Raw genomic sequence first — 24,096 nt, 5'->3', positions numbered from 1 at the left:
ATTTCTCTAGGTCTGTGAGGTATAGGGATTGCACTAAATCTGTACAACAGTTTTGGGAATGTGGCCATCTTCATAATGTTAGTTCTTCCTATCTAGGAGCAGGGAACATTTTTCCATCTTCTGAAATCCTGTACAATCTCTTTTCTCAGAATATTCTAATGTTCACTGAACAGATCTTTGACTTATTTAGTTAGATTAATTCCAAAGTATTTCATTTTCCATGGTAAAGGGTATTGTTTCTCTAATTTCCCTCGCAGTCTGTTTGTTATCTGTGTAGAGGAATGCTATTGACTTTTGGGTGTTTACTTTGTATCCTGCTATGCTACTGAATTTATGTATTAATTCTAGTAGCTTCCTGTTGGAGTTTTTTGGTTCTTCCAAGTAAAGTATCATGTCATCTGTAAATAAGGATAGTCTAACTTCATCTTTATCTATTCTTATTCCTTTCATCTCTCTCTCTCTTGTATTATGGCTCTATCTAATTATTCCAGACCTATATTGAATAGATGTGACAGAGGACATCCATGTCTTGTACCTGATCAGCGAATAAAAGATTTCAGTTTTTCCTCATTTAGAATTATGTTAGCCATTGGGTTGTCATAGATGGCTTTTATCAGATTGAGTTTGAGGCCTTCTATTCCAATTTTCTGCAGCACTTTGAACATGAATGAGTTTTAGATTTTGTCAAAATCCTTTTCTGCATGATCATGTGGTTTTTGGATTTAGCTACATTGATATAATGTATTACATTTATAGATTTGTGTATGTTGAACCATCCTTGCATCCCTGGGATGAATCTTACCTGGTCATGGTGTATTATCTTCTTGATGATTTGCTGTATTCTATTTGCTAGGATTTTATTGAGGATTCTTGCATCTATGTTCATGGGGGAGATTGGACTGTAGTTCTCTTTTTTAGTTCATCTTTCTCTGCTCTAGGATTTTATTGAGAATTTTTGCATGTATGTTCATGACAGAGATTGGTCTATAGTTCTCTTTTTTATTTGCATCTTTCTCTGGTTTTGGCATCAGTATAATACTTGCCTCTAGGAATGATTTTGGGAGGATTATTTCCTTTTTCAATTTCATTGAAGAATTTGAGAAATATTGGGATTATATCTTTTATAAATTTCTTGCAGAATTCAGTTGTGAATCCACCATAACTTGTATTTTTCTTTGTTGTAGGTTTTCTACTACATTTTGAATTTGATCAGCTGTTATTGGGTTATTGAGAGTTATTATATCTGCTTGATTCAGTTTGGTAATTTGTACCTTTCTAGTAATCTGTCTTGTTCTTCTGTGTCCTCAATTCTTTGAGAATAAAGACCTTTTTCAAAGTAGTTATTGATGATCTTCTGAGTTTCCACTGGGTCTGTGGTCATTTCACTCTTTTCATTCCTTATTTGCTTGAATTTGTGTATTTTTCTTTCCTGTTTTTGATGACGTTAGCTAAGGGCTTATGGATTTCAATTTTTCAAAGAACCAGGTTTTTATTCATTAATCCTTTGTATTGTTTTCTTCATATCAATTGCATTAATTTCTGCTCTAATCTTCATAATTTCCTCCTGTCTTTGGTCTTTGGGTTTGGTTTGCTCTTCTTTTTCTAGACATTTGAGCTGCAGCATAAGGGTATTAATTTGTTCCTGCTGTGTTTTCCTAATGTGTGAGTTCATAGCTACAAATTTCTCTCTGAGAACATCTTCCATTGAATCTCATCAATTCCAATAGGTTTTCCTTGAATTTTCATTGAATTATAGTGGAATTTTGAGGTCTTCTTTGCAGAAAATCATGTAATTGGCAAATAATGACAGTTTAAACTATTCCTTTTCCATGTGTCACTTTTATTTCTTTCTCTTGCCTGATTCCTCTAATTAGAATTTCAAGAACTATAATTAAAAGTTTCATAGCAGATATTGTTGTCTTGTTGGTGGTTTTGGAGGAAAAGCCTGCAACATTTCCCCATGATGTTGACCTCTGCTTTGACATAAATGTCTTTCTTCAGATTGAGGTAGGAATCACTATTTAGTGTTGTTCTTATAAATGGATGTTGATTTGTTTTCAATGTCCCTTTCAGCAATTTTTGTGATGATAATATGATTTTTGTACTTGCTTCTGTTTGTATGTGTATATTACATTTAATGATTTTCACATATTGAAACATCATCACATATTGAATTAATGCTACTTGGTTATGGTCAATTTCTTGATTGCCAGTACTTTATTGAAGACATTTGCATCTAAATTCACTAAAGAGATTGGCCTACAATTCTCTATATGAGGATCCTTGTCTGGTATTGCAAGAGGATAAATGCTAGAGCCCATGAATGACATTGGGAGCATTTCTCTTTTCATTTAACTAAAATAATTTGGAACTACTAACATTAGTGTTTCTGTAAAGTTATTATAGAATTGAAATTGAATCCATGAGGGTTTAGGCTTTCTTAGTTCAGATTATTTTATTACTTATCTAATTCCATCGACTGATAATAGATTTTTCTGGATTTTTCTATAATTTTGGTTCATCCTTCCTAGTCATGCATTTAGGAATTTTCCATGTCTTCTCAATTTTCCATTTCATTAGAAAATAGTTTTTCAAATAGTTATTAATAATCCTTGGATTTTGGTAAAATATATTATGATTTCACATTTTTTGCTTTGATTGGGTCTTCTTTTTTTTTTTTTTTTTTTTTTTACTTTTTTCATAAAATTTTTAGGCTTCTATTTACCTTTGTTTGAAAATAAACTCTTCAGTTCATTCAATTTTTCTTTTGTTTGTGTCCTTTTCCAGACTCTTTTATTAACTTTATTAGTTAAAAAAAGATCAATATAAGTGGTTAGAATCCATTTGTATGAACACTGAGGCAAGCTAGAGGCAAGTGGTTCAAGCTAGTAGGAAGGTGTTAAGGTATGTTCTATTTTGTGGTACCACTCTATTTTGGATTCACTTTGCTTACAAAACCTGTGGCAAGGTCCCAGCCAAGACTTGTATCCATGCATGCTTTTAGATAAGGAAAGCAGTCAGATTTCAGTTTTGTGACAGATGAAGGCAGTAGATGAAGTATGGGATAGAACTGAGACTTCAGAACAAAGAGCAACTAAAGCTCTGACTCTATGCTATTATGGGTGGAGCCTTTGTCAGCCCAAACCTGAGGTCCAACCCCTCAGGGTTGTCTTTTCAGCCCAATCCTAGCATGCAAATATTACTTTTCCTGTGTCCTTGTAGAGGGTGACACTTAGAAGCCTTTGATAATACCATTATGCAACTCTTGGGTTCCAGTTTCAAATATTCAACTCTTCCCTGGACTGGTGCCCCATACTCATTTTTCTCTAGGGATATTATAGATGTCTGCACTAGAGTCCCTCTCCAGCTGTTGCCTGTGGAAGAACTTCTGTCAGAGAAAAACCCTGGACCATCTTTGGAGATCACAACTATACAGCTCTCCTATGATTTGTCTGAAGCTCCAGTGCCTAACTGGCTTGAGCAGAGTGAGGCCATGGAAAAAATCTAGACTGTTTCTTTCCATTGTCTGAGTTGTGGTTCATCTCTCCATCTCTCCAAATTTTCTGGAACTTTAGTGATTCTTGGAGTATTTCCTTTTCCTCTGCCTACTCTTCTTCCTTCTTTCCTTTCTGATCCCCTCCTTTTTCTCCCTCTTCATTCTTTCTTTTGACCTTCTTTTAATTTCTTTTATTCTTTTCTTCTATTTCTTTTCTTTATATTATTTTTTCTACCCCCACAAGTTGTATTTTCCACTGTTGGGATTCCAAATCTTAGAGAGGTTTAATTGCAGCCACTCATCACTCCAATATTTTAAAACTGTGCCTTATGATTCTATTTTTAAATATGCTTTTGACTTTTAGTACAAAGAAGCTCAAAAATCTTCTCTCCTAATTTATTTTTCTTTCCCTGAATGTCAGTTGTATTTCCTGTAAATCAAAGCATGCTATGTGATTATACTTGCTAATATATATAACATAACATAGCATATATAAATAAATGTTATACTCATGAATACAAAATATTTTAACAAGATTGGGTTGTACTGATTGTCTTATTTTTCAATTTATTTCTTCTTAATAAAATAGTATTTTCTATAATACTAATAAATTTATACTATATTAAAATTGTCATATGAAAGTAGTTAATAAAATAATTTTTGCCATCATCTTTGACTAATGATCAGTAGATTTACCTATATAAAGCAAGGTTGGGAAACTTATCTGCAAACAAAATATCAGCTAAAACCATGATAACATTTTTATTGCTTCCTGCAAATAATTTCATATAAATTTACTGAATTAAAGAAAACATTGCAAGAGTGAGTATTTTAAATTTACCTCTGGATAATTCAGAGTCATTTGTGTCTGTTTATAAGAAAGACAATATAAGTAACCAAATTTGATGGAAACTGAGTAAGAGAACAAGATGAAATCTTGGAGAATGATGTTTTATAAATGGTATCTACCCCGGGATATTTCTTTAGGCAATGTCCTGATCTCCATGGAAGGACTAGGCCAAGATTAACAGCAGTTTTTCTGAGTTGAGGACAAAGACCTCATATTTTAGGCCACTGTAGTAGCTAGAATGTTCATAAAATTATTTTGGAATAGGTGAAATCTCATGATACAATTATGGTATTAACTTCCGATGCCTAAGCAGAGAACCTTTCCTAGTCTTTGGTCAAAAATAGGACTCCGTCTTTCTGAAACAAGACCTTGTCAATCACTCCATAAGGACTATCGGGGATTGGGATACTGAACAGAGAGTGAAGAAAGTGTGTCTATGTGGGAATAGAGAGAGCTTAGTAGAGCAGACACTGACAATGGACCCTTTCTTTATGAATTGAAGTCATTCACAATGATTAGTTGTAACCCAAGTTGGTTATAAGTCGAGACCTTTTCACATAAGAAATAATGGAATACCCATAATGCATTTCAAAACCTCCCAACCTGCCCCTTAACTAACATTTCCACAATAAAAAATAGGTTGTATATTTTGCATAATTTTCCAAGAACACCAACAATTTTGCTAATACACTCCCCCAAAAGTTATAAAATGTACTTCATTTAACATATATGAAAATTTCTTGCTCTACTTACACTCAAGTTGATATCTTTGGCTCAGGAAGGGAGGATGAAATGGAAGGTGGTTACTATTAGGAAGGAGGGTCCCCTTTCCCATGAATCTCAAGGGTCTGGATCTCTGTTGTCCTTTCTCTCCTTTGAAGAGTCTACAGTCCACTAGTGCCTTCTTCTGACTCACTATATCTCAATCTTTTCAGAACTAAATACTCATCTAAGGTTGTTTGCTTCTTTCTTTAACACAGTTCTGTAGTATGATATGATGTAAGTAATTGTTCTGCCTCAGACATAACATTGTAGTGGCATAAAATACAGAAATCATGAGTATTTGAACTAATACACAGTGATTAGCTTTGTTTTATCTAACCAGAATGGATATAGGGTGGAAAACTACATATATTGCTTAAAAGTATTGCTAAAAGTATCACAAGTTTGATTCACAGTAGAGAGAATCAAAAGATTAGAATCCCAGACATACAAAACAGGACTAAAAACTGTTAGAATAGGCTGGAAAGTCTTGGGGAAATTAGCACATCAAAAAGAATCAGTGAAATTTTCTGATCAAGGAGATTATGTGGCCAAAGAGGAAAGTGATCGATTATGTAGAGTGTGCCTAAGGAGAGTCACATGGAGAGAAAATATTCTCTCAGGCTTTCGCAGAGAGCACATTGGCCAAGCAATGGTCATGACTTATCCACATGGCTGACACTGACAAAGGTCCTACAATCTTAGGTACAGGATCTCAGGATAAATCCTGAGGGGATTTCCCTGACCTTATCAGACCCAAACACTACAATTCTTGTTGCATAGGTCTGCTTTGTCTTGGTCTTAACCATCCAGCAGAAAAGTATAAAAATGAAGTATAAGAAGTAAAGCCATGCTGTTGTATTGAGCTGTAGGGGACTCAAGTCAACAGTTTCTGGCATTGCAGTGAAGCAGAAGACCCAATACTATTATGGATTACTAGACTCTTTTAGAATATTTGCTGAGTTAACACACCTATAGTATTCAAATAACGGAACGAAACAAAAAAAAAAAGGAATACAGATGAATGTCCATTTTGTATCTGTGTATTCAAAATGGTTAGGATAGATATATAGTTACATTCTCTTAATGAATAGAGCGATTTGCTCTAATATTGTTTGTAATTAGGATATCATGTCTGCATCTTGTACAGCAAATAACCACTAGAAAAAATGTATGCAATGTGTCAATTATTGAAACTGTCCTACCAATTTGGTTTGAAACTGTCTCATTGCTATTTGTTTCTCAATAAAATTATGGGAAAGAAAATAAAACTTTGTAACCATATAGGAATTAATAAAAATAAAAGCAATACCCAATGAAAAAAAAGAAAAGAATCTGTGAATGTAGATATATTCCATTACCCAGGACAAAATTTTTCCTCAGGACAGAGTGTTAACATCTAGATCATCTCTTAGTACAGTGCAAGCAGCAAATGAAAAGACTTGTCAATGACTTGCCCTACTGGTGACAGAGAGCCTCAGGACAGAGCAAATGTTCAAAGAGTGAAAGAGGCATGTTTCTTTCCTTCTTTCTCTTTCTTATTTTTTCACCTTTTATTTCCATCTTAAATGATCCAACCTAAACGATTCGAATGTTAGTAGAGAAAATGTATAGTACCTTATTTAACAAGTGACTTCATTTTGTTTTCCACTGTACTTTAGTATTCATTTTATGTATTTGGTACTGGGTCTAACTGTGCAGCTTAGGCTCATAGTGATCCTCCTGTTTACAGCCTCCCCAGCGCTGGGATTATAGGTGTGTCTCACCAGGCTCAGGCTTGGTGGCCGGCTCAGTGCACCCAGGGGTGTGTCGTCGTGGTGTGTGGTGCCAGGGATTGACAGGAACTTAGTCCATTGAGCTATCTTGCCAGCCCAGTGTATTTAAGTATTCTTTATAAATTTTCACTTGTGTTCTTCTCTTCTGAATAGTATTTTAATGATATTTCCATCATAATGACCAGTGATTCAGTACTCTGTGAGAATGGTCCTCATCATGTGAACAAAATGTTATTATATTGAAAATTAACCTGTCTTGGATAAGTACTTTTTCTTAACTGGGTAATTATTGTTTTTTTCTTTAAACACAGAGTTTAAAGCATCTGCAGTATTTAATTTTAATTAAACTTAGAAATAACCACCATAAAAATATTTATAGAAAACAGTAAATATTATCATGTGATACAAAAAAGCAATATTTTTTACACTGAAGAAGTGCCCTTTTAGCTTTCCTTCAGGATTTCATAGAAATTTTATGTTGTAATAGGTCTGGGGAATCTATGCTAAATGGATATCAATAATCTTAATTTAAGATGGAGAACTATGGAAACAAGAGGAAAAAGAAATGCACATGAGGGAAATATATTCAGCTTTCAGAGCTGAAAGATATTAGAAATAGAGAGTGCAGTCTAAAGAAAGAGTAAAATGCTGTAAGGCTCTCAAAAACATATCCATGCAGCTCCTGCATTAACATATTTTTGAAGAAAGTGCCATCATTCTAATTAGAAAGTAAACATTGTAAAAAATTCAGTAAAAATGAAATGTAAGACAAATTATTATCTTAATATGAAACTAGGTCAAACTAAGAAAAAGGATGATTGATTTTTTTTTCTTTTAACTGTCCTTAGACATAAATAAACTATGCTGAATCTAAATTATTGAATTTCATTTGACAGCCTTCTGAGTCAAATGCAAATGCAGGAGATCCTTCAGGATGGACCAGGATGGTAGATGATGCATGTTGTTCAGTCTACTAAATTTCCATCTTAGTACATGTAATGAGGATGATGGTAAATCAAGCATGATTGGCCTGCTTGAAGCAAAACTTTTGGTAGAATTCCCTTCCTGCAAGAGAGAGGTTGTACTTCTTTATAGTGAATCTAAGAAGCAGATACCTGCCCACTGCTTTATGAAAATGACGGGGCTGACAAATGACCCTTTGCTGCTAACTTACTCAAATGCATCATCATTTTAGCTTTTACAGTGTCAATTCCAAATTTTCTCAAAGCTTACTTTTATTGTCAACTTAGTCAGAGATTCTTTATCAAATAAGAATCTGAACTTCAGTGACTCTATTAGAGAAAGATAAGAACAAGCTATTAACTACTTGAGTGTACACACCCCCTTGTTTGGACATCTCATCCGAGGGACACTCGAGCAGCTTTTACTTCCCTCACACTATTGCTTAGGGCACTGCTCACTTTTTGTCCAATTACATGCAGTTTTGCAGCTATTAGATCAGAGTTTTGAGAAAATCTAGGAACTCAAATTTAAAAACATAAAAACCTAAATTAAGAATAACTATTGAAACAGATTAGAAGGATTATAATAAATGTAAAAATTTGGATATCATCACTTTAAAATTATCAATCAAACAAATAAAGAATCACCCAAGAATCACATTCAAAAAGTTTAGGATTTCTATCCACACACTAAATACTAAAGACTCCTGCTGAGGGCCTGGATCCTAAAATCCTGCATGAATCCAGATGAAAACCTAGAACTCCTAACAATGTCTCCCACAAAGTCCAGCTGGAGGCTTACAGTCCACAACTAAGTCTCACATAGGCCCACTTCATGGATCTCTGCTAGAAAGGCCCAAAGGTCAGTGGTGGAAGATACAAAGTCTATTACAGTGGGATGAAGGATCGGGGCTAGCAGGCTGCAGGATCTGAACTGGAGCTAGAAAGCAATGCTCAACGTAAGCACCAGATTTCCCCCAAAGGTACCACATACATCCTCAGCAATAGTGAGGTCCTGAGCTCCTCCAGCAGTGAATACGAAAGTCTGGTTTCCATCATGAAATCCCATGCAACAAGCTTCTCCATGAGGCTGAGCAGTGCACCATCTTCCCCTCTGCAGCCATGAAGTAATGCTCAAGATGAGGGCTCACCAAAGGTCCTACTAACTGCATCTGGAAGCCAACATGACAAGGTTATGCATAAGAAAAGTCCAAGAGAACTAGCAGCCTCCAAAAGTTGCAACACCTTTTTCAAACAGCATTCTTAATAGCAACCCAGCAGCTTCTCCTGTTGAGCCTTTATGCTGCTGGAAACAACCTTCAGGTAGGCCTCCCACTTCCCAGCACCATGATATCTGGGTGCAATAAGTTGTTCCCCTATTAGAAATCCACTACATACACCTGGATGAACTGAACTAGCATGGTACTGGTTGTGGGAGGCCCATCTGAGGATTGTCCCTGGCAGCATAAGAGGCAAAACTGGAGAAGAAGGTTGTTAAGTAAGATGCTTGGAGGAGCTTTGGGGAGCTGTTGGTTCTTCAGGGGGACATTGTCATGCTGACTTTTTTATGAACTCAGCTGCTCTCATTGTCAAAGGAGTATGGGACCTTGTTGTCCCTGAGAATGGCTATGGTTCACTTTGGGGGAGTTCTGATCCTCACTTTGAGAATCACTTTCTGGCTCCAACAGGAAGATGGTACACAGCCCAGATTCCTGAAGAAGCTTGTCACATTGGCTTTCCTGATGGGAACTTGGCTGTCATCACTGTTGGGGAAGCTTAGGACCTCATGGTTGCTGAGGATGGCTGTGATACATTTTTGGAGCGTTGTACTTCTTACTTTGCGTATTGTTTCCTGGATCTAATGTAGATCCCTCAGCCTGCTAGCACAGATCCTTCATCTTTCTGGCACAGACTTTCTGGTTTCTACCACTGACCTTTGGACCTTCCCAGTGCAGATCTGTGAATCAGGCCTGTGTAAGACATTGTTGTTGACTCTTGGCCTCCAGGTGGGTTCCTGGGAGCCATTGTTATGGGTTGCAGATCTTCAGCTTGACTCATGTAGCGCATTATCATGGTCCTTAGCTAGATTTCTAGGTCTTTAGTGTATGGACATATTTTCTGTACTATCTTTGTGCATGATTCTTTGGGTTACTACGATGAATAATCTTATAAAATATGTGTTCTGTATTGTATTGTTGTCCTTGCAAAACCCCGAACTACATTATACATAGACACTACAGTAATTCTAGAAGAAAGTGTGACACATAAATTAAATTATATTATTTTCAGTAGTCAAATTGTTTTTATAGAAATGAGAATACTTAGGCCTGAGATGAGTTAGGCATTTCACACATTTATATAAGAACTTAGAGAATATAAACAGTTATGAATATTGTTAAATAATTCCACAATATATTTTACAAAATCACCACTTGTGTATCTTTTGACTCAAGATGCTATATTTTGGTATTTGTATTAAAAACAAGACAAAGAGGAGACAAATTTAACAAAAGGAAATACATACATCAAATTTAATGTTGAAGAAGGAGCTCTGTGGCAGAGGACATGCTCAAGATGTTGAGGGCCTATGCTACGCATGGGTCTGGATATTCCTCCAAATCCTTATCCAATCACAGGCTTTTTCAGAGAGGGCGCAATCTAGAATTTGTGATTGATTCAAGGTCCAATGCTGGGATTAAGGTGTGAGTGCTACACACTCTCTAGGGCTGGTATCCTGCAAACAGTATTAGGTACAGCAACAGGTATGCCTCTCTTTCTTGTTGCTTTTACTGTGTCTTTTGCCACTAAGCGCTCTTGGAGCTATTCAATTATGGTCTCAATCCTCTACAAACTGTGAGCTAAGTAAACATTTCCCTCCTTAACTCTGAGTGTATGGTATTTCGTTGCAGTAATGAGAGAAAAGTAACTAAGACAACATAATATCAAAATGATTTATTGATTAATTTAAATACTGTCATTAAAATTCATAGTTGAACCGAGGAAAACTGAAAGTCTAATAAGGAAATATAAAATTATAATGTATAGATAGATATTATTTAATCATTAAAATTACCATCAAACAGTGTTCAGAAGAAGAAAATTTTAGATTATAATGTGAAATTATAACATGGAAGAATTAAAATATAAGGTATTAGTCTTTTGAAAGATAATAGAATTAAATCATGAAGTATTATCAAGGTAATCCTCATGTAGAATTAACATGCTTTTTAAAGGTTCTCTTCACTGTTCAGTATTTTCAAGAATTTCTTTATTAGAATTCTTAGATTTACTTTATATGCCTAAAGTTTTTCAGAGTATAGCAGAAAGACTATTTAATTTTATTAAAAATAATCTTTATGTACACAAGAACCCCTGCTTTTAATTTACAAATACTGTAACGTAAGTATTTAGGATATATGTGGCATTTTTCTACACCTTGAAGTTAATATTATAAGGAAGATAGACATAAATATTTTTATAGTTTATATTTTGCTATGATAATAAAACAAACAGTTTTATCAGAATGAAGAATGGAAACAAACAATGAAGAATGGGTAGGTAATTACAAGAATAAAGTAGAGATATGAACAAAAGCATTAAATGTTTTAAAAGAGTGAAGCAAAAACAGTTTTACTTTCAAATCTTATACTCATTTAAGTTATTTTCATTATTTTCAGTTCAGCAATAGTGGAAGCATGACAGGGAAGAAGAAGAAATAAAAACTGCAACTGTTACTGTAATATACATGATATCTTTAACTCTTTGGAAGGAGAATAAGTGAATTGAATTGAATTTGCAGTTTTAGTCCTTAAGATCTTTCCATATAGTTGCTTCTCATGAAGAATTTAGAAGTGCTCCCTCCCTGCACCTTCCCTCCTCAGCCTGACCAGCATTACTTACTGTTTTAGTTACTTTTCTTGTTGAGATAAAATGACAACACACAGGATAAAAGCAAAGAAGGCTCATTTAGCTCACAGTTTTAAGACCTTTCAGTTGATAATTTGCTGGCTGCAAGTCAGAGTAGCATAACAGGGGGCATCAAAGAGGAGAAACATTTTATGGTAGGCACACAGCAGAAAGGCCAAGACCAGACTGGCTCCTTTGAGCACCTGCGTAGTATGTCTACTACTGGTATGACAGTAGTGCCAAAGCTATCAGTTCACTGACTTAGGAATCTCCCAATCTTAATCCCAGAGACCTTAATTCTAGCATCACATTATGAATCAATCACAAACTCTAGATTCAGTCACTTCTGAATAAAATCCCCAAGTGACCACATCCAGTTTTGGGGTACATCTAGAAGAAGCCATCATGTTCTAACTCTGGCCCCCAAAGATTCATGAACATCCTTTTATGCAAAAGGTATTTCGTTAATTTTCAAGAGATCCTAAAGACCTAATTTCACATTACTGAAAATTTCAAGGGTAAAGTCTCCTCTGAGATTTAATGGAAAATCTTAGATGTCAGTTCTGTTACAAAAAAAAAAAAAAAAAAAAGGTTAAACATTCCCAACATGCAAATGTCTATAAAATAGACATTTCCATTTCAACAGGTACAGATATGGGGTAGCAAAGATTGGGACAAAAGCCCAAAATCCAGGAGGGCAAATATTAAGACCTGCATTTCCACATGTAGTGTCCCAGGTAATCTGGGCAAGACGTGAACTCTACATGGTTAGAGTGGTCCTTCTCCTATGGCAATGCCAAGATTGTAACTCCCATGCTTTCTTACTTGAGCCTCCTCTGCTCCCTCCTTTTAGTTTTCCTCATACAACCCACTTTCCTGGATTCATTTTTCCACTTCGGCTTTTTCAACCTTCTGGGGCTCTTCACTGCACCTTCACTTTCACACAGCTGCACATATTACTTGCTCAAGAGCACACTGCATGGCCTCTGGGGCCTTCTTCTGAAACCTGGCTGGGAAACCTCCTAATCCCACAAAACTTGCAATCTTCATACATCTAAAACTAGTACCATGTGGATGGTGTCATTGTTTGCTGCTACAGGACCAGTAGCACTCTTTGCTGCAGGGATGCGGTTCCTGGATTGCTGAGTAATCTGCCTTCAATTCCAAGGAACAAGCTTTTTAAGCCACTAACATTCTGAAACATGGTGCTCTGTGCATAACTTTTCCAAGTAAAGTCTTTAACTCTTGCAATTCTGAGCCTGCAGTCCTGGAGGCCTGTGATTATCAACGTGTTCTCATCTCAGACCACATTTTTTTGTTTTCTTCTAAAATACTTGGCTTTTTTGCTAGGTTTTTTAGCAACCAATTTCTCTTCTGTTCAATCTTTACAGGGAGGAACTTTACTGGAGCTTCTTTTCTGGCCAAACTCACAACTTTTTATCTCAATCTAATGAATTCTTTGCTCTTGATTTTCAAGATAGATCTTGCTAAAAGCTCCCAACATTATATTTCCTTGAAATTTCTTCTGAAAAATTAATTATTTGGCTGACCTTTATCTCGGTTTCAGGAAAAGTCTGTGAACATGAGCAAAATGCAGACAAGCTTCCTGCCAAGCCATAACACATCATCTGGTGTCCAACAGCCAGTGCTGTCCTCCTTCCCAGCCTGGTCTTTAACTTTTCTATCAGCATTCTCATGTTCAGAGCTCTGAGTTGAATCTCCCATGAAGTACAGCTTTAAGTGTTCCAGAATTAATTTTTCAACTGGCATATCTGAACCACTCCCAGAAGCTTTCCCTTCTCACAAGTCAGCTACAAAGATTCCTAAACAACATAGTCAGGTATCATCAAAGCAATGACTTCATTCCTATTACAAAACTCAGTCTTAGCTACTTATCTCTTTGTTTAGACAAAATACTCAACACCCAGAATTAAAACAAAATCTGTTTAGCTCACAATTTATAGAGCTTTCAGCCTGTCATCAAATGTCTACAAGGAAGGTGGCATGGCAGACAGGCAGCACAGAGGACAAACAGCTCATCATAGCAGGCATTGTGGCAAGAAAGCCACCTTAGCATGTTCTTTCTGCCTCTTTTATCTTGGCTTCTAGTATTAGAACATGCCAATTGAATCAGTGGAGTGACTTAATAGTCACACACCCTTAAATCCAAGGCCCTTAATCCTAGCATTACACATGACCCAATCACACTCTAGATTCAGGGACTTCTGAAAAATAACCTCACCTAGACAACATGAACCACCTAGTAATAAATCATGAGAGTTATATTAGGTATCTTGAAGTCAGTGATTCTTTCTGTGGAAGATGCGATCTCAATGATGTTTTAATTTGCTTTTTTCTAATGAGCAGAGAGGTTGAACATCTTTTGATGTATTTACCACCCACTTGTACTTCTGAGAAATGTCTGTTTATGGCAGCATTAATAAACTCCCCATAAGGAATATAATCATTATGCACTACCAACATAGACTATCAATTTTCCTTTGATAAAAAATAAAATTATTATCTTAAAATGAAAAAAAGAAAGAAAAAATTAAAATGCAGCTGCAGACATTTCAAAGATGATTACAATAGATGTAATCCAGAGCAGAAATCAAGGGAGTAAACTCTTAAGAAAAATGAGAAATTCCTATAATTGGAATAAGTAGAGTGAAAAACAATATGGTTTCAGACAATGCGGGATTTGTAAATGTAATCTTAGGAAAGTGAGAAAATTAGATCAAATACTTTTAGAGTCTTTCAATAAAATGTGTTTTAATGCCATGAGCTTAGCATGTGAACATAATTACTCGGTGTTTGGAGGAAAGACTAGATTAATACATGAACTCTGAAGAGACTAAAAGATGTGCAATAATTTAGTTGTCTGGGAAAATAAAGAGTACTTTATTAGGCAAACATAATATTATTTGTAACTTGATTTAGAATTTTAAAGTATATGTATTGTAATTATAACTTTTCTGAAGCAAATTTTAGGTGCTGTTTTTTAGAGCAAATTACTGTGCTTATGTTCATTTGAATTTCAACAATGGCATGGTTCCCTTTGTAACAATGATTTTTTTTCTTTCTTTTCTTTTTTTATGGGGGGTGGCATCAGGGATCAAACTCAGGACTTTGCACTTGCCAGGCAAGCACTTCTTCCAGTGAGCTATCTCCCTGGCTCCCAGTAACATTGAATTTGCGACCATCTTTATAAATAAGGTCAGGTACCTGACAGTTACCTAACAGTTTAAACTTGTCTAAGGACAAGTGAAGATAGAAGAGAGAGGCCAGATCAAACTGTTGGCCTCTTAGAGTCCTTTCTCTAAAAGTGGGGACTTTGCAACATTTTAAAAAATAATGTAGATTACTACTTCTGCTGTTTCTGTAGAGCTGAAAGGCTTATGGAGGGGAAATAGCAGGCCTAATTTTCAAAGGCAATTGGTAAAGTATAAAAAGTTACTGGCTGATATTAAAATTGAAAAATAAAACAGTGTACAGCCACGCATATAACCTAGAGACACAACAGCAGAGGAACTGCCGATAGATGGCAACACAAGTGTAGAGGCAAAAATTGGGGTATGTGGCACAAGAGTTCCAAGAGATGTTAAGTAGAGACGAATCAAAAGTCTTATCAGTCACATGAGGAAAGGAAGAAGGAAATACAAGGCAGCCTTAGCACAGATAACCAAGTAGACCTAATAAACACTTGTATATTCTACTGAAGAAGAAAAGTGTCAAGAATACCCGAACATAACTTGGACAACTAAGAGGGTAGTGATGTAATTAAATGTAATACACAAAATGTCTCTAGGTGTTTTATGAATAATTCATAAAAATAATGGGCACTGGGGATACAACTCAGTTAAGGAATATTTGGCTAACATGTAGGAGGACTGCGAATCAATGTCTAGAAATACGAAAAAAAGAACAAAGAGTATTAAGAGCCATATCAGCATAAGACCTATTCATAGAGCGCCTTAAATATAACTGACTGAAGAGATATACAGAGTAAAATATGTTTTAAGGAACAGAAGAAATAAAAACTTCAGTTATTTGCCTTCAGTCAGACCTAGATAAAAATAATTTATATAAATTCCTATCAACAAATGCCACACCATCCCGGCCCCAGGTGCACTGAGCCAGCCACCAAGTCTGGGCGTGGTGGCACAGGACTGTAATCACAGTGCTGGGGAGGATCACTACAAGTCTGAGCTGCGTAGCAAAGCCCTGTGACAAATACATTAATAATAATGATAATAATAATAATAATAATAATGAGACTTTTAATATATAATCCTTTCCAGATTTTTCCTTTCAAAATAATTTTCATATCTCCTGTAGTAGTAAAATACAAGTGTTAGCAGTTCATATGACGATAGCCTAAGGCTATTTGTGCAAATGCAATGTCAGAGGACTTTGTAACATCTTTTCCCTCACAACTAGGTTAGACTCAGCTCTCTATATAGTTTGCTCAGTTTCATGGAATAAGTCAAAATTGACTTACTTGAAAATTAGTGAGGAAGTATTACTTAAATATTTCTACTATAGAAAATATTAGTGGTGGTCTGAATAATTTTGTCTTCAAAACCAAAATGTTTTCAAAATACTGAAGATTTGGTTCAAACAGTAAGTTAAATTACTTCAATTTATGTCTCATTAATAGAGTTGCCTTGATAAATCTCACAAATTAATTTTGCAGAAATAAAAGTAAATGTTAATTACTGTGTGGTGTTCCACATATATTAGTGGCAAAGATTGGTATATTATGGATTTTACCTGAATTTATTAAATGACTATTATAAGTGTGCCAAACCTGGAATTGTATTTAATGCTCTATGATCAATGAAATTCTTATTTAGAACAGCACCTTTCACTACCTCAATTATTTATTAAATTTCTGTATGGTTATGATTTTAAAAGATATTTTCCATTTACTCTGAGCACAATTTCAAAACTCCTAAGAATGATTGTCTCATAAATACATAAAATAATGAATAACTTTAATAATTAATGTTAAATTATTTAATCTTTTGGCATTGTATGATTTTCAACCCACAAAAGCAGTGTAATTTAATCATGTTTCATGATGTACCTCAGATTAAGAAAAAAGTAAATCCCCAGTTTGGACAAAGATGGAAAACAAGTTGTACTGTAAATTTTATTTCACTTAAAATTTCCATTTTACTATGAAGATTTTCACTTATCAGTTTTACATAGAGATTTACATATCATTTATATATTATTTCTCTAAATACAAATTGACATGAAATTATATCAACATATAATACATATATTTTTAGATATTATATTGAAAAAGAAAAACCCTGAACAAAGCAAACGTAAGTACAGATTGAAACTGTACAATTAATGCAGTGGATAGCTAACTGGTAGTTAGCTTCTTACCCATAGCTGAATTGAAGTAGTACCGTTTTGAGTGCAGGAGGCCCACCTAAGGGCTGCTTCCAGAAGGAGAAAGACAGAACAGGATACAAAATGGTACTTCATTTGTATCCCCTTTTTTAAAGTTTTTTCAGAGATGTGTATTCCATTGCTATTTAAATATTGTAGGCTCATGAATTCAGCAAAATAATCCAATATAGTCCAGCAGTCCATAATAGTAGTGGGTTGTCTGTGGGACTGACAATGTCATAAGTTGTTACATACAAAATAGGATAGATATATAGCTACTTTCTTTTAATTCAATGAGAAGAAAGATGTGTACTAATAGTGTTTGTAGACAGGATAACATGTCTTCATCTTGTGCTATGGATAACTGCTATGAAGACAACAATATGCAATGTATCAATTTTTGTAACTGTCCTACTAATCAGTTTTGAAATTGTCTCATTGTTACTTGTTTCTCAAGAACATTAATAAAACATAAATAAATAAATAAAAATTTTAAAAGTCAGAACAGGAGAAGCTGCTGGAAGACTGTGAGGAGAAGCTGCTTGGAGAAGACTGCGTGGAGAAGCTGTCGGAGCTGATAGCTCTCTCAGGTTGTTGTGCTGGAGGAACTTGCCATGCTGGCTTTTCCGATGAACTTTGGAGGGGCTCTGGTCTTCATCCTGAGCATCACTTCCTGGCTTTGGAAGGGAAGATGGTGCACTGCTCAGCCTCATGGAGAAGCTTGTCACATCGGCTTTACTAATGGGAACTTGGCTTTCCTCATCGCTGAAGGAACTCGGGACCTCACTGTCGCTGGGCATGGCTGTGGTACCTTTGAGGTAGCTCTGGTGCTTAGCTTGACTATTGTATCCTAGCTCCAGTACAGATCCCTCAGCATGTCAGCACAGAAACTTCATCCCACTTGAATAGACTTCCTAGCTTCCAACACTGATCTTCGGGCCTTTCTAGCACAGATCCGTGAGGTGGGCCTACAAGAGACTATTGTGGGTTTTAGACCTCTTTTGGACTTGTAAGAGGCACTGTTATGAGCTCTAGGTTTCCAGCTGGACTCATACAGTATATTAGGATCTAGGCCCTCAGGTGGATTCTTCAGTATATAGTGTTTGAATAGATTTCCTGCACTCATTGTACATTACACTTGAGTGATTTATTATGAAATGTTATTATAAAACATGTTCTGTACTATATTGTTTGCTTTGCAAAAACCTCAAACCATGACAATTAATACACTATATGCAAATTCAAGATTTCAATTACATAAAAAGATATATTTAATCAGTTGATATTCCTAAAAAAAACACCTGTAACTTTAGGGACAATTATTGTTCACAGGATACCAAACAGTATGAAATTAACACAGGATGCTAATCAGGGAGCACCAACTAAAAACACTTCTGATGTATCTAAACCAAAAATATTTAATAAGGTGTCAATATTTTCTTGGATATTCAACCTTGATCACTTTTACTTTTTATTATTATTTTTTGAGTGTGGAACTGGGGGTTGAACTCAGGCCCTTATGCTTGCCAGGGAAGCACTTATTCTACTGAACCATCTCCCCGGCTCCTTGATCATTTTCCATTTGAAGAAAAATTGTGAAATCCCCAATCTTGAAATAAATGTGATTAGACATTCAAGAAGTAATTCAAACAATGTGAATTCTCATTTACAAAGAAAATAAAATTAATATTTTGGTTTTTCTCTAAATGCATTGATCATTTAAATTATGAATTATGATAAAATGGGAATTCTACCATTCAAGATGTAGTTTGTACAATTTTCTGTTTATGTTTTAAAATAATGCAGGTATCCAGCTAAAATTATAATAAACTATGACTTCTACATGTTGAATATACATTGTGTAATGCATTTTTTTAAGTTTAATATTTTAAAAAGAAATATTATGTGATTTGGGAAAGAGGTACCATGCAGGACAAGAACTACTATATTTTCACTGTTACAAAGTGAGACCTAAGTCAAGTGCAGGACTCCCAGGCCGAGGTCACAAGAGATTCCTGAGGCAGCAACCTATCATGAGCGATTTCAACCCATTTTAAATAAGAATTCTTTGGAATCTTTAGTCAATAGTAAATTAACTACATCTCTAGAATGAAAATGAAAGAAGGGGAAGAAAGAAAATGGAGAAAATCATAAAAGAAGAGAAAATGCTTGGACTTCTACAGTCAAGTAGGAAACTGACAGTGATGATAGATCTGTGTTAATTAGGTTACAGGAAAGTGAATGACACCTTGACTATGTATGCTGATTCCTATGATCTAAGCAAATACACTGAGGACAGCAATGTGTCATACAAAAAGCATGTTTGATTCAGTCCCCAGTTCCACAAAAAAGAAAAAGAAGAAAGAAAGAAAGAAAGAAAGAAAGAAAGAAAGAAAGAAAGAAAGAAAGAAAAAAGAAAGAAAGAAAGAAAGAAAGAAAGAAAGAAAGAAAGAAGAAAGAAAGAAAGAAGAAAAGAAAAGCATGCTTGAATACGTGACATTTCTGTCTTCTAAATGTGTACCATTGTAATGTCACATCGATTATTACTACACGTTTTTTAAAACAAACTTTCTAAAAAATAGAGAGAGAGAAGAATAAAAATTTGAGGTTTCTTGAAATCAAGTGGTAACATCCAATCATAGGCCTAATCTCCCATAACTCTATCTGTTAATCTGAACTACAGATTTGATGATAAAATAGATAATATATCAACCATTGCTAATCAGCTATTCTTTATTTGAACATCTGTAACATATGTATACTTATGTATATATTATACTTTTCTGCTGGATGGTTAAGACCAAGGTAAAGCAGGACCTATGCAACAAGAGTTGTAGCTTTTGAGTCTGATAAGGTCAGTGAAATCCCCTCAGGATTTATCCTGAGATCCTGTACCTCAGATTGTAGATCCTGTGTCAGTGTCAGCCATGTGGATGAGTCACGGGCATTGCTTGGCCAGTGTGCTCTCTATGAAAGGCATTGTGGAATATTGATGTGTCAGAGTGAAGAAGAAAGGTGATGGACACAGATGGAGTTTGTCCACTGTGTAGTTATTGATAACTGCTTTCTCCCCTGGCAGGATTAATGATAAGGTATTTGAGGAAGACATAAAGATACTTTGTTAAGCTGCCTTAATGATGTATGCTGTCCCGTTTGTTTATTTGTTTCTAATTTTTGATCTTGCTTTGCTTTTATTTTTAAAAATAAAATTAAAAAAAAGAAAATGAAGTATACTCTGAAGTCTGAGAGCTGAGGCTGTGTGTGTGCATGTGTGTGTGTGTGTGTGTGTGTGTGTTTGTGTGTACATGTGCCCTTCAATGCCTACTTTCTTTTTGCCAAGGTCAACTAACCTCCCAATTGTGAAAAAAAAAGTAAAAAACCAAAAACTGTGCTTAAATAATTATATGTAAATAATCTAAATATGATTCAAGTTTTCAGGCTAGATTAAATAGTGTAAAGGCACCTATGGCCATAACAATGAGAGTGATTTGTGGAATTATACTATTAACTGGAGAGCATGAATGAAAGAAGTGGTTTGCATTGGCCAAAGGCAGCTTAACAAAGTATCTTTATGTCTTCCTCAAATACCTTATCATTAATCCTGCCAGGGGAGAAAGCAGTTATCAATAACTACATAGTGGACAAACTTCATCTGTGTCCATCACCTTTCTTCTTCACTCTGACACATCAATATTCCGCATTGGCTTTCATAGAGAGCACACTGGCCAAGCAATGCCCGTGACTCATCCACATGGCTGACACTGACACAGGATCTACAATCTGAGGTACAGGATCTCAGGATAAATCCTGAGGGGATTTCACTGAACTTATCAGACCCAAAAGCTACAACTCTTGTTGCATAGGTCCTGCTTTACCTTGGTCTTAACCATCCAGCAGAAAAGTATAAAAATGAAGTAGAAGAAGTAAAGCCATGCTGTTATGTTGAACTGTACGGGACTCAGGTCAACAATTTCTGACATTGCCAGTCAAGTTGAAGACCCAATACTATTATGGACTACTGAACTCTTTTAGAATATATTGCTGAGTTTACACACCTATAATATTTAAATGATGGAACTTAACAAAAAAAGGGATGAATGTCCATTTTGTATCTGTGTATTCAAAGTGATTAGGATAGATATATAGTTACATTCTCTTAATGAATAGAGGGATTTGTTATAATGGTGTTTATAAATAGGATATCAAGTCCACATCTTGTACGTACAGCAAATAACTACTAGGAAGAATGTATGCAATGTGTTAATTATTGAAAGTGTCCTACCAATTTGATTTGAAACTGTCTCATTGCTATTTGTTTCTCAAAAAAATTATGGAATAAAATTTAAAAAAATAAATTCAAATGTAGTGAAATAGTGAGGTTAAGCTTGATAATGTAAATCGTTTGATAATAACAATAAGCTTGTCTTCTGGATGGTTAACAACCTAAGTTTGCAGACCAAAATTAGAGAAAAAGGAGGGCTACAAGGAAAGCCAATATTTTGGCCCTACCCTTCTAAGGTCAATTAAGACTCAGGACATATGAGAACTTGTACTATAACGTCATGTACCTCGGTAGTGTCCCAGATTTTCTGATCAAGAAGGTTATGGGGCCAAAGAGGAAATTGATCGATGATGTGGAGTGTGCCTAAGGAGAGTCACATGGAGAGAAAACATTCTCTCAGGCTTTCACAGAGAGCACATTGGCCAAGCAATGGCCGTGACTCATCCACATGGCTGACACTGACAAAGGTTCTACAATCTGAGGTACAGGATCTCAGGATAAATCCTGAGGGGATTTCACTGAACTTATCAGACCCAAAAGCTACAACTCTTGTTGCATAGGTCCTGCTTTACCTTGGTCTTAACCATCCAGCAGAAAAGTATAAAAATGAAGTAGAAGAAGTAAAGCCATGCTGTTATGTTGAACTGTACGGGACTCAGGTCAACAATTTCTGACATTGCCAGTCAAGTTGAAGACCCAATACTATTATGGACTACTGAACTCTTTTAGAATATATTGCTGAGTTTACACACCTATAATATTTAAATGATGGAACTTAACAAAAAAAGGGATAAATGTCCATTTTGTATCTGTGTATTCAAAGTGATTAGGATAGATATATAGTTACATTCTCTTAATGAATAGAATGATTTTTTCTAATGATGTTTGTAAGTAGGATCACAAGTCTGCATCTTGTACAGCAATTAACCACTAAGAAGAATATATGTAGTGTATTATTTGTTGAAACTGTACTTTCGATTTGATTTGAAACTGTCTCATTGCTATATGTTTATCAATAAAACTTTGAAAAGAAAAAAAAATAAGAAAAAAAATAAAAAAATAAATTCAAAGTGGAAAAAAATATTCTGTACCACAGTGGCAGTGGTTGCCTAGAATCCACAAGGAACTTGGTTCAATCCACAGCAATGGAAATGTACAAAAAATCCAGCTCAAGGAAATAGAACAGAGCATAGCCAGTTAAAATTAGGAATACAATACACTATATGAAGGGGAAATACAACAAAGAGCGATAACTTGAGAAAGAACCAAAGAAAAATCTTGAAAATGAAAAGCCCAATAAATCAAATAGAATAATATAGTTAAAAGACTAATTGCAAAGCCAAGTGAAGTGAAGAGAAGCAAGCAATGTATTGACTTGAAAATAAGTTTCTTAAAATATGCCCGTCAGATTGAAAAAGTGAAGAAAGCCTTTAAGATATTTGGTACTCAATTATGTGAACAAATAATTAGATATATAAAATAACTGAACATTAAGGAAAAAGAGAATACATTGAAAATGTAGTCAATGAAATAATGTCTGATAATATCCTTCAGTATGGGGAAAAAATGGATGGGCATCCAGTTCCAAGAAGCTCATTGGACTCAGTAGAAATCAGAAAAAAATCCTTTGACATATTATTGTCAAATTGTTAAAAAGAGAAGACAAAGATAACACTAAAACCTTCAAGAAAAAGTGTAAAATGACATTTAGAGGATTTCTAATTAAACTGTAGATTTTGTATGCTTTTCTTACAGGAGAGATAGATATGAGGTGTTATGTTCCACATTATCATGGAAAATGTCGAAAAAGATGCTCTATCCAATACAACTACCCATATGTAAAAGGAAAAATAAACGTTTTTAAATGATAAACAAGAGCTGAAGGAATTAATCACTACTAAATAGGTCTTAGATAATTTAAGCAGTCATATATCTTGAAGAAAAAGTATAATTGCAAACATCAAAACACATGAAAATACAAAACTCATTGATAATGTAGATAACATGCAAGAAAAGTGAAAAAAAAATAAAGTTATAAATATCCTTATCTTTCAAGCCATACACATGAGCAATAAGAAATAAAGAATAGGTGAAAGAATATTTAAAAATTGAAGACAACAAAATGACTTATGCCTAATACTCTTAATGTAAGCATTCAAATTCTCTGAGTAAAAACTGCAGAATGGTTCAATGGGTGTAGCATAAGACTCCATTGTATGTTGCATACAAGAGTTTTACTTCAGTATGAGTGCCTTCCTGGCAAGCACAAGGTCCCGAGCTCAATCCCCAGTACTGGGAAAAATAAAGAGAAGAAAAGAGTTTTACTTCATCAGTAAAATCAAGCTATATTTAAAATTGAAAAGTATGGAAAAAGTTTCCATATTGAAAAATAGCAAAGGAAAAGTAACTGTTCTTATATCAGAAGAATGTATATTTAAAGACAATAATTTTATAAAGACACAAAAATATACGATTCCCAGGGTTTCATTTCAAAATATACAACAGTTGTAGATGTATATGCACTTCAATTCCACAGAGCTTAATTTTATAAAATAAACATTAGTAGATCTAAAAGGAAAGGAGAAAGAGGATCCAACTTTCTGGGAGAAGTAACATCACAATCTCATCAATGAACAGTTGACTGAAGGAGAAAAGAA

This window comes from Octodon degus, unplaced genomic scaffold (genome assembly GCF_000260255.1).
Source record: "Octodon degus isolate 3935 unplaced genomic scaffold, OctDeg1.0 scaffold00022, whole genome shotgun sequence".
Lineage (NCBI taxonomy): Eukaryota > Metazoa > Chordata > Mammalia > Rodentia > Octodontidae > Octodon > Octodon degus.
Note: the sequence above shows the minus strand (reverse complement) of the source record.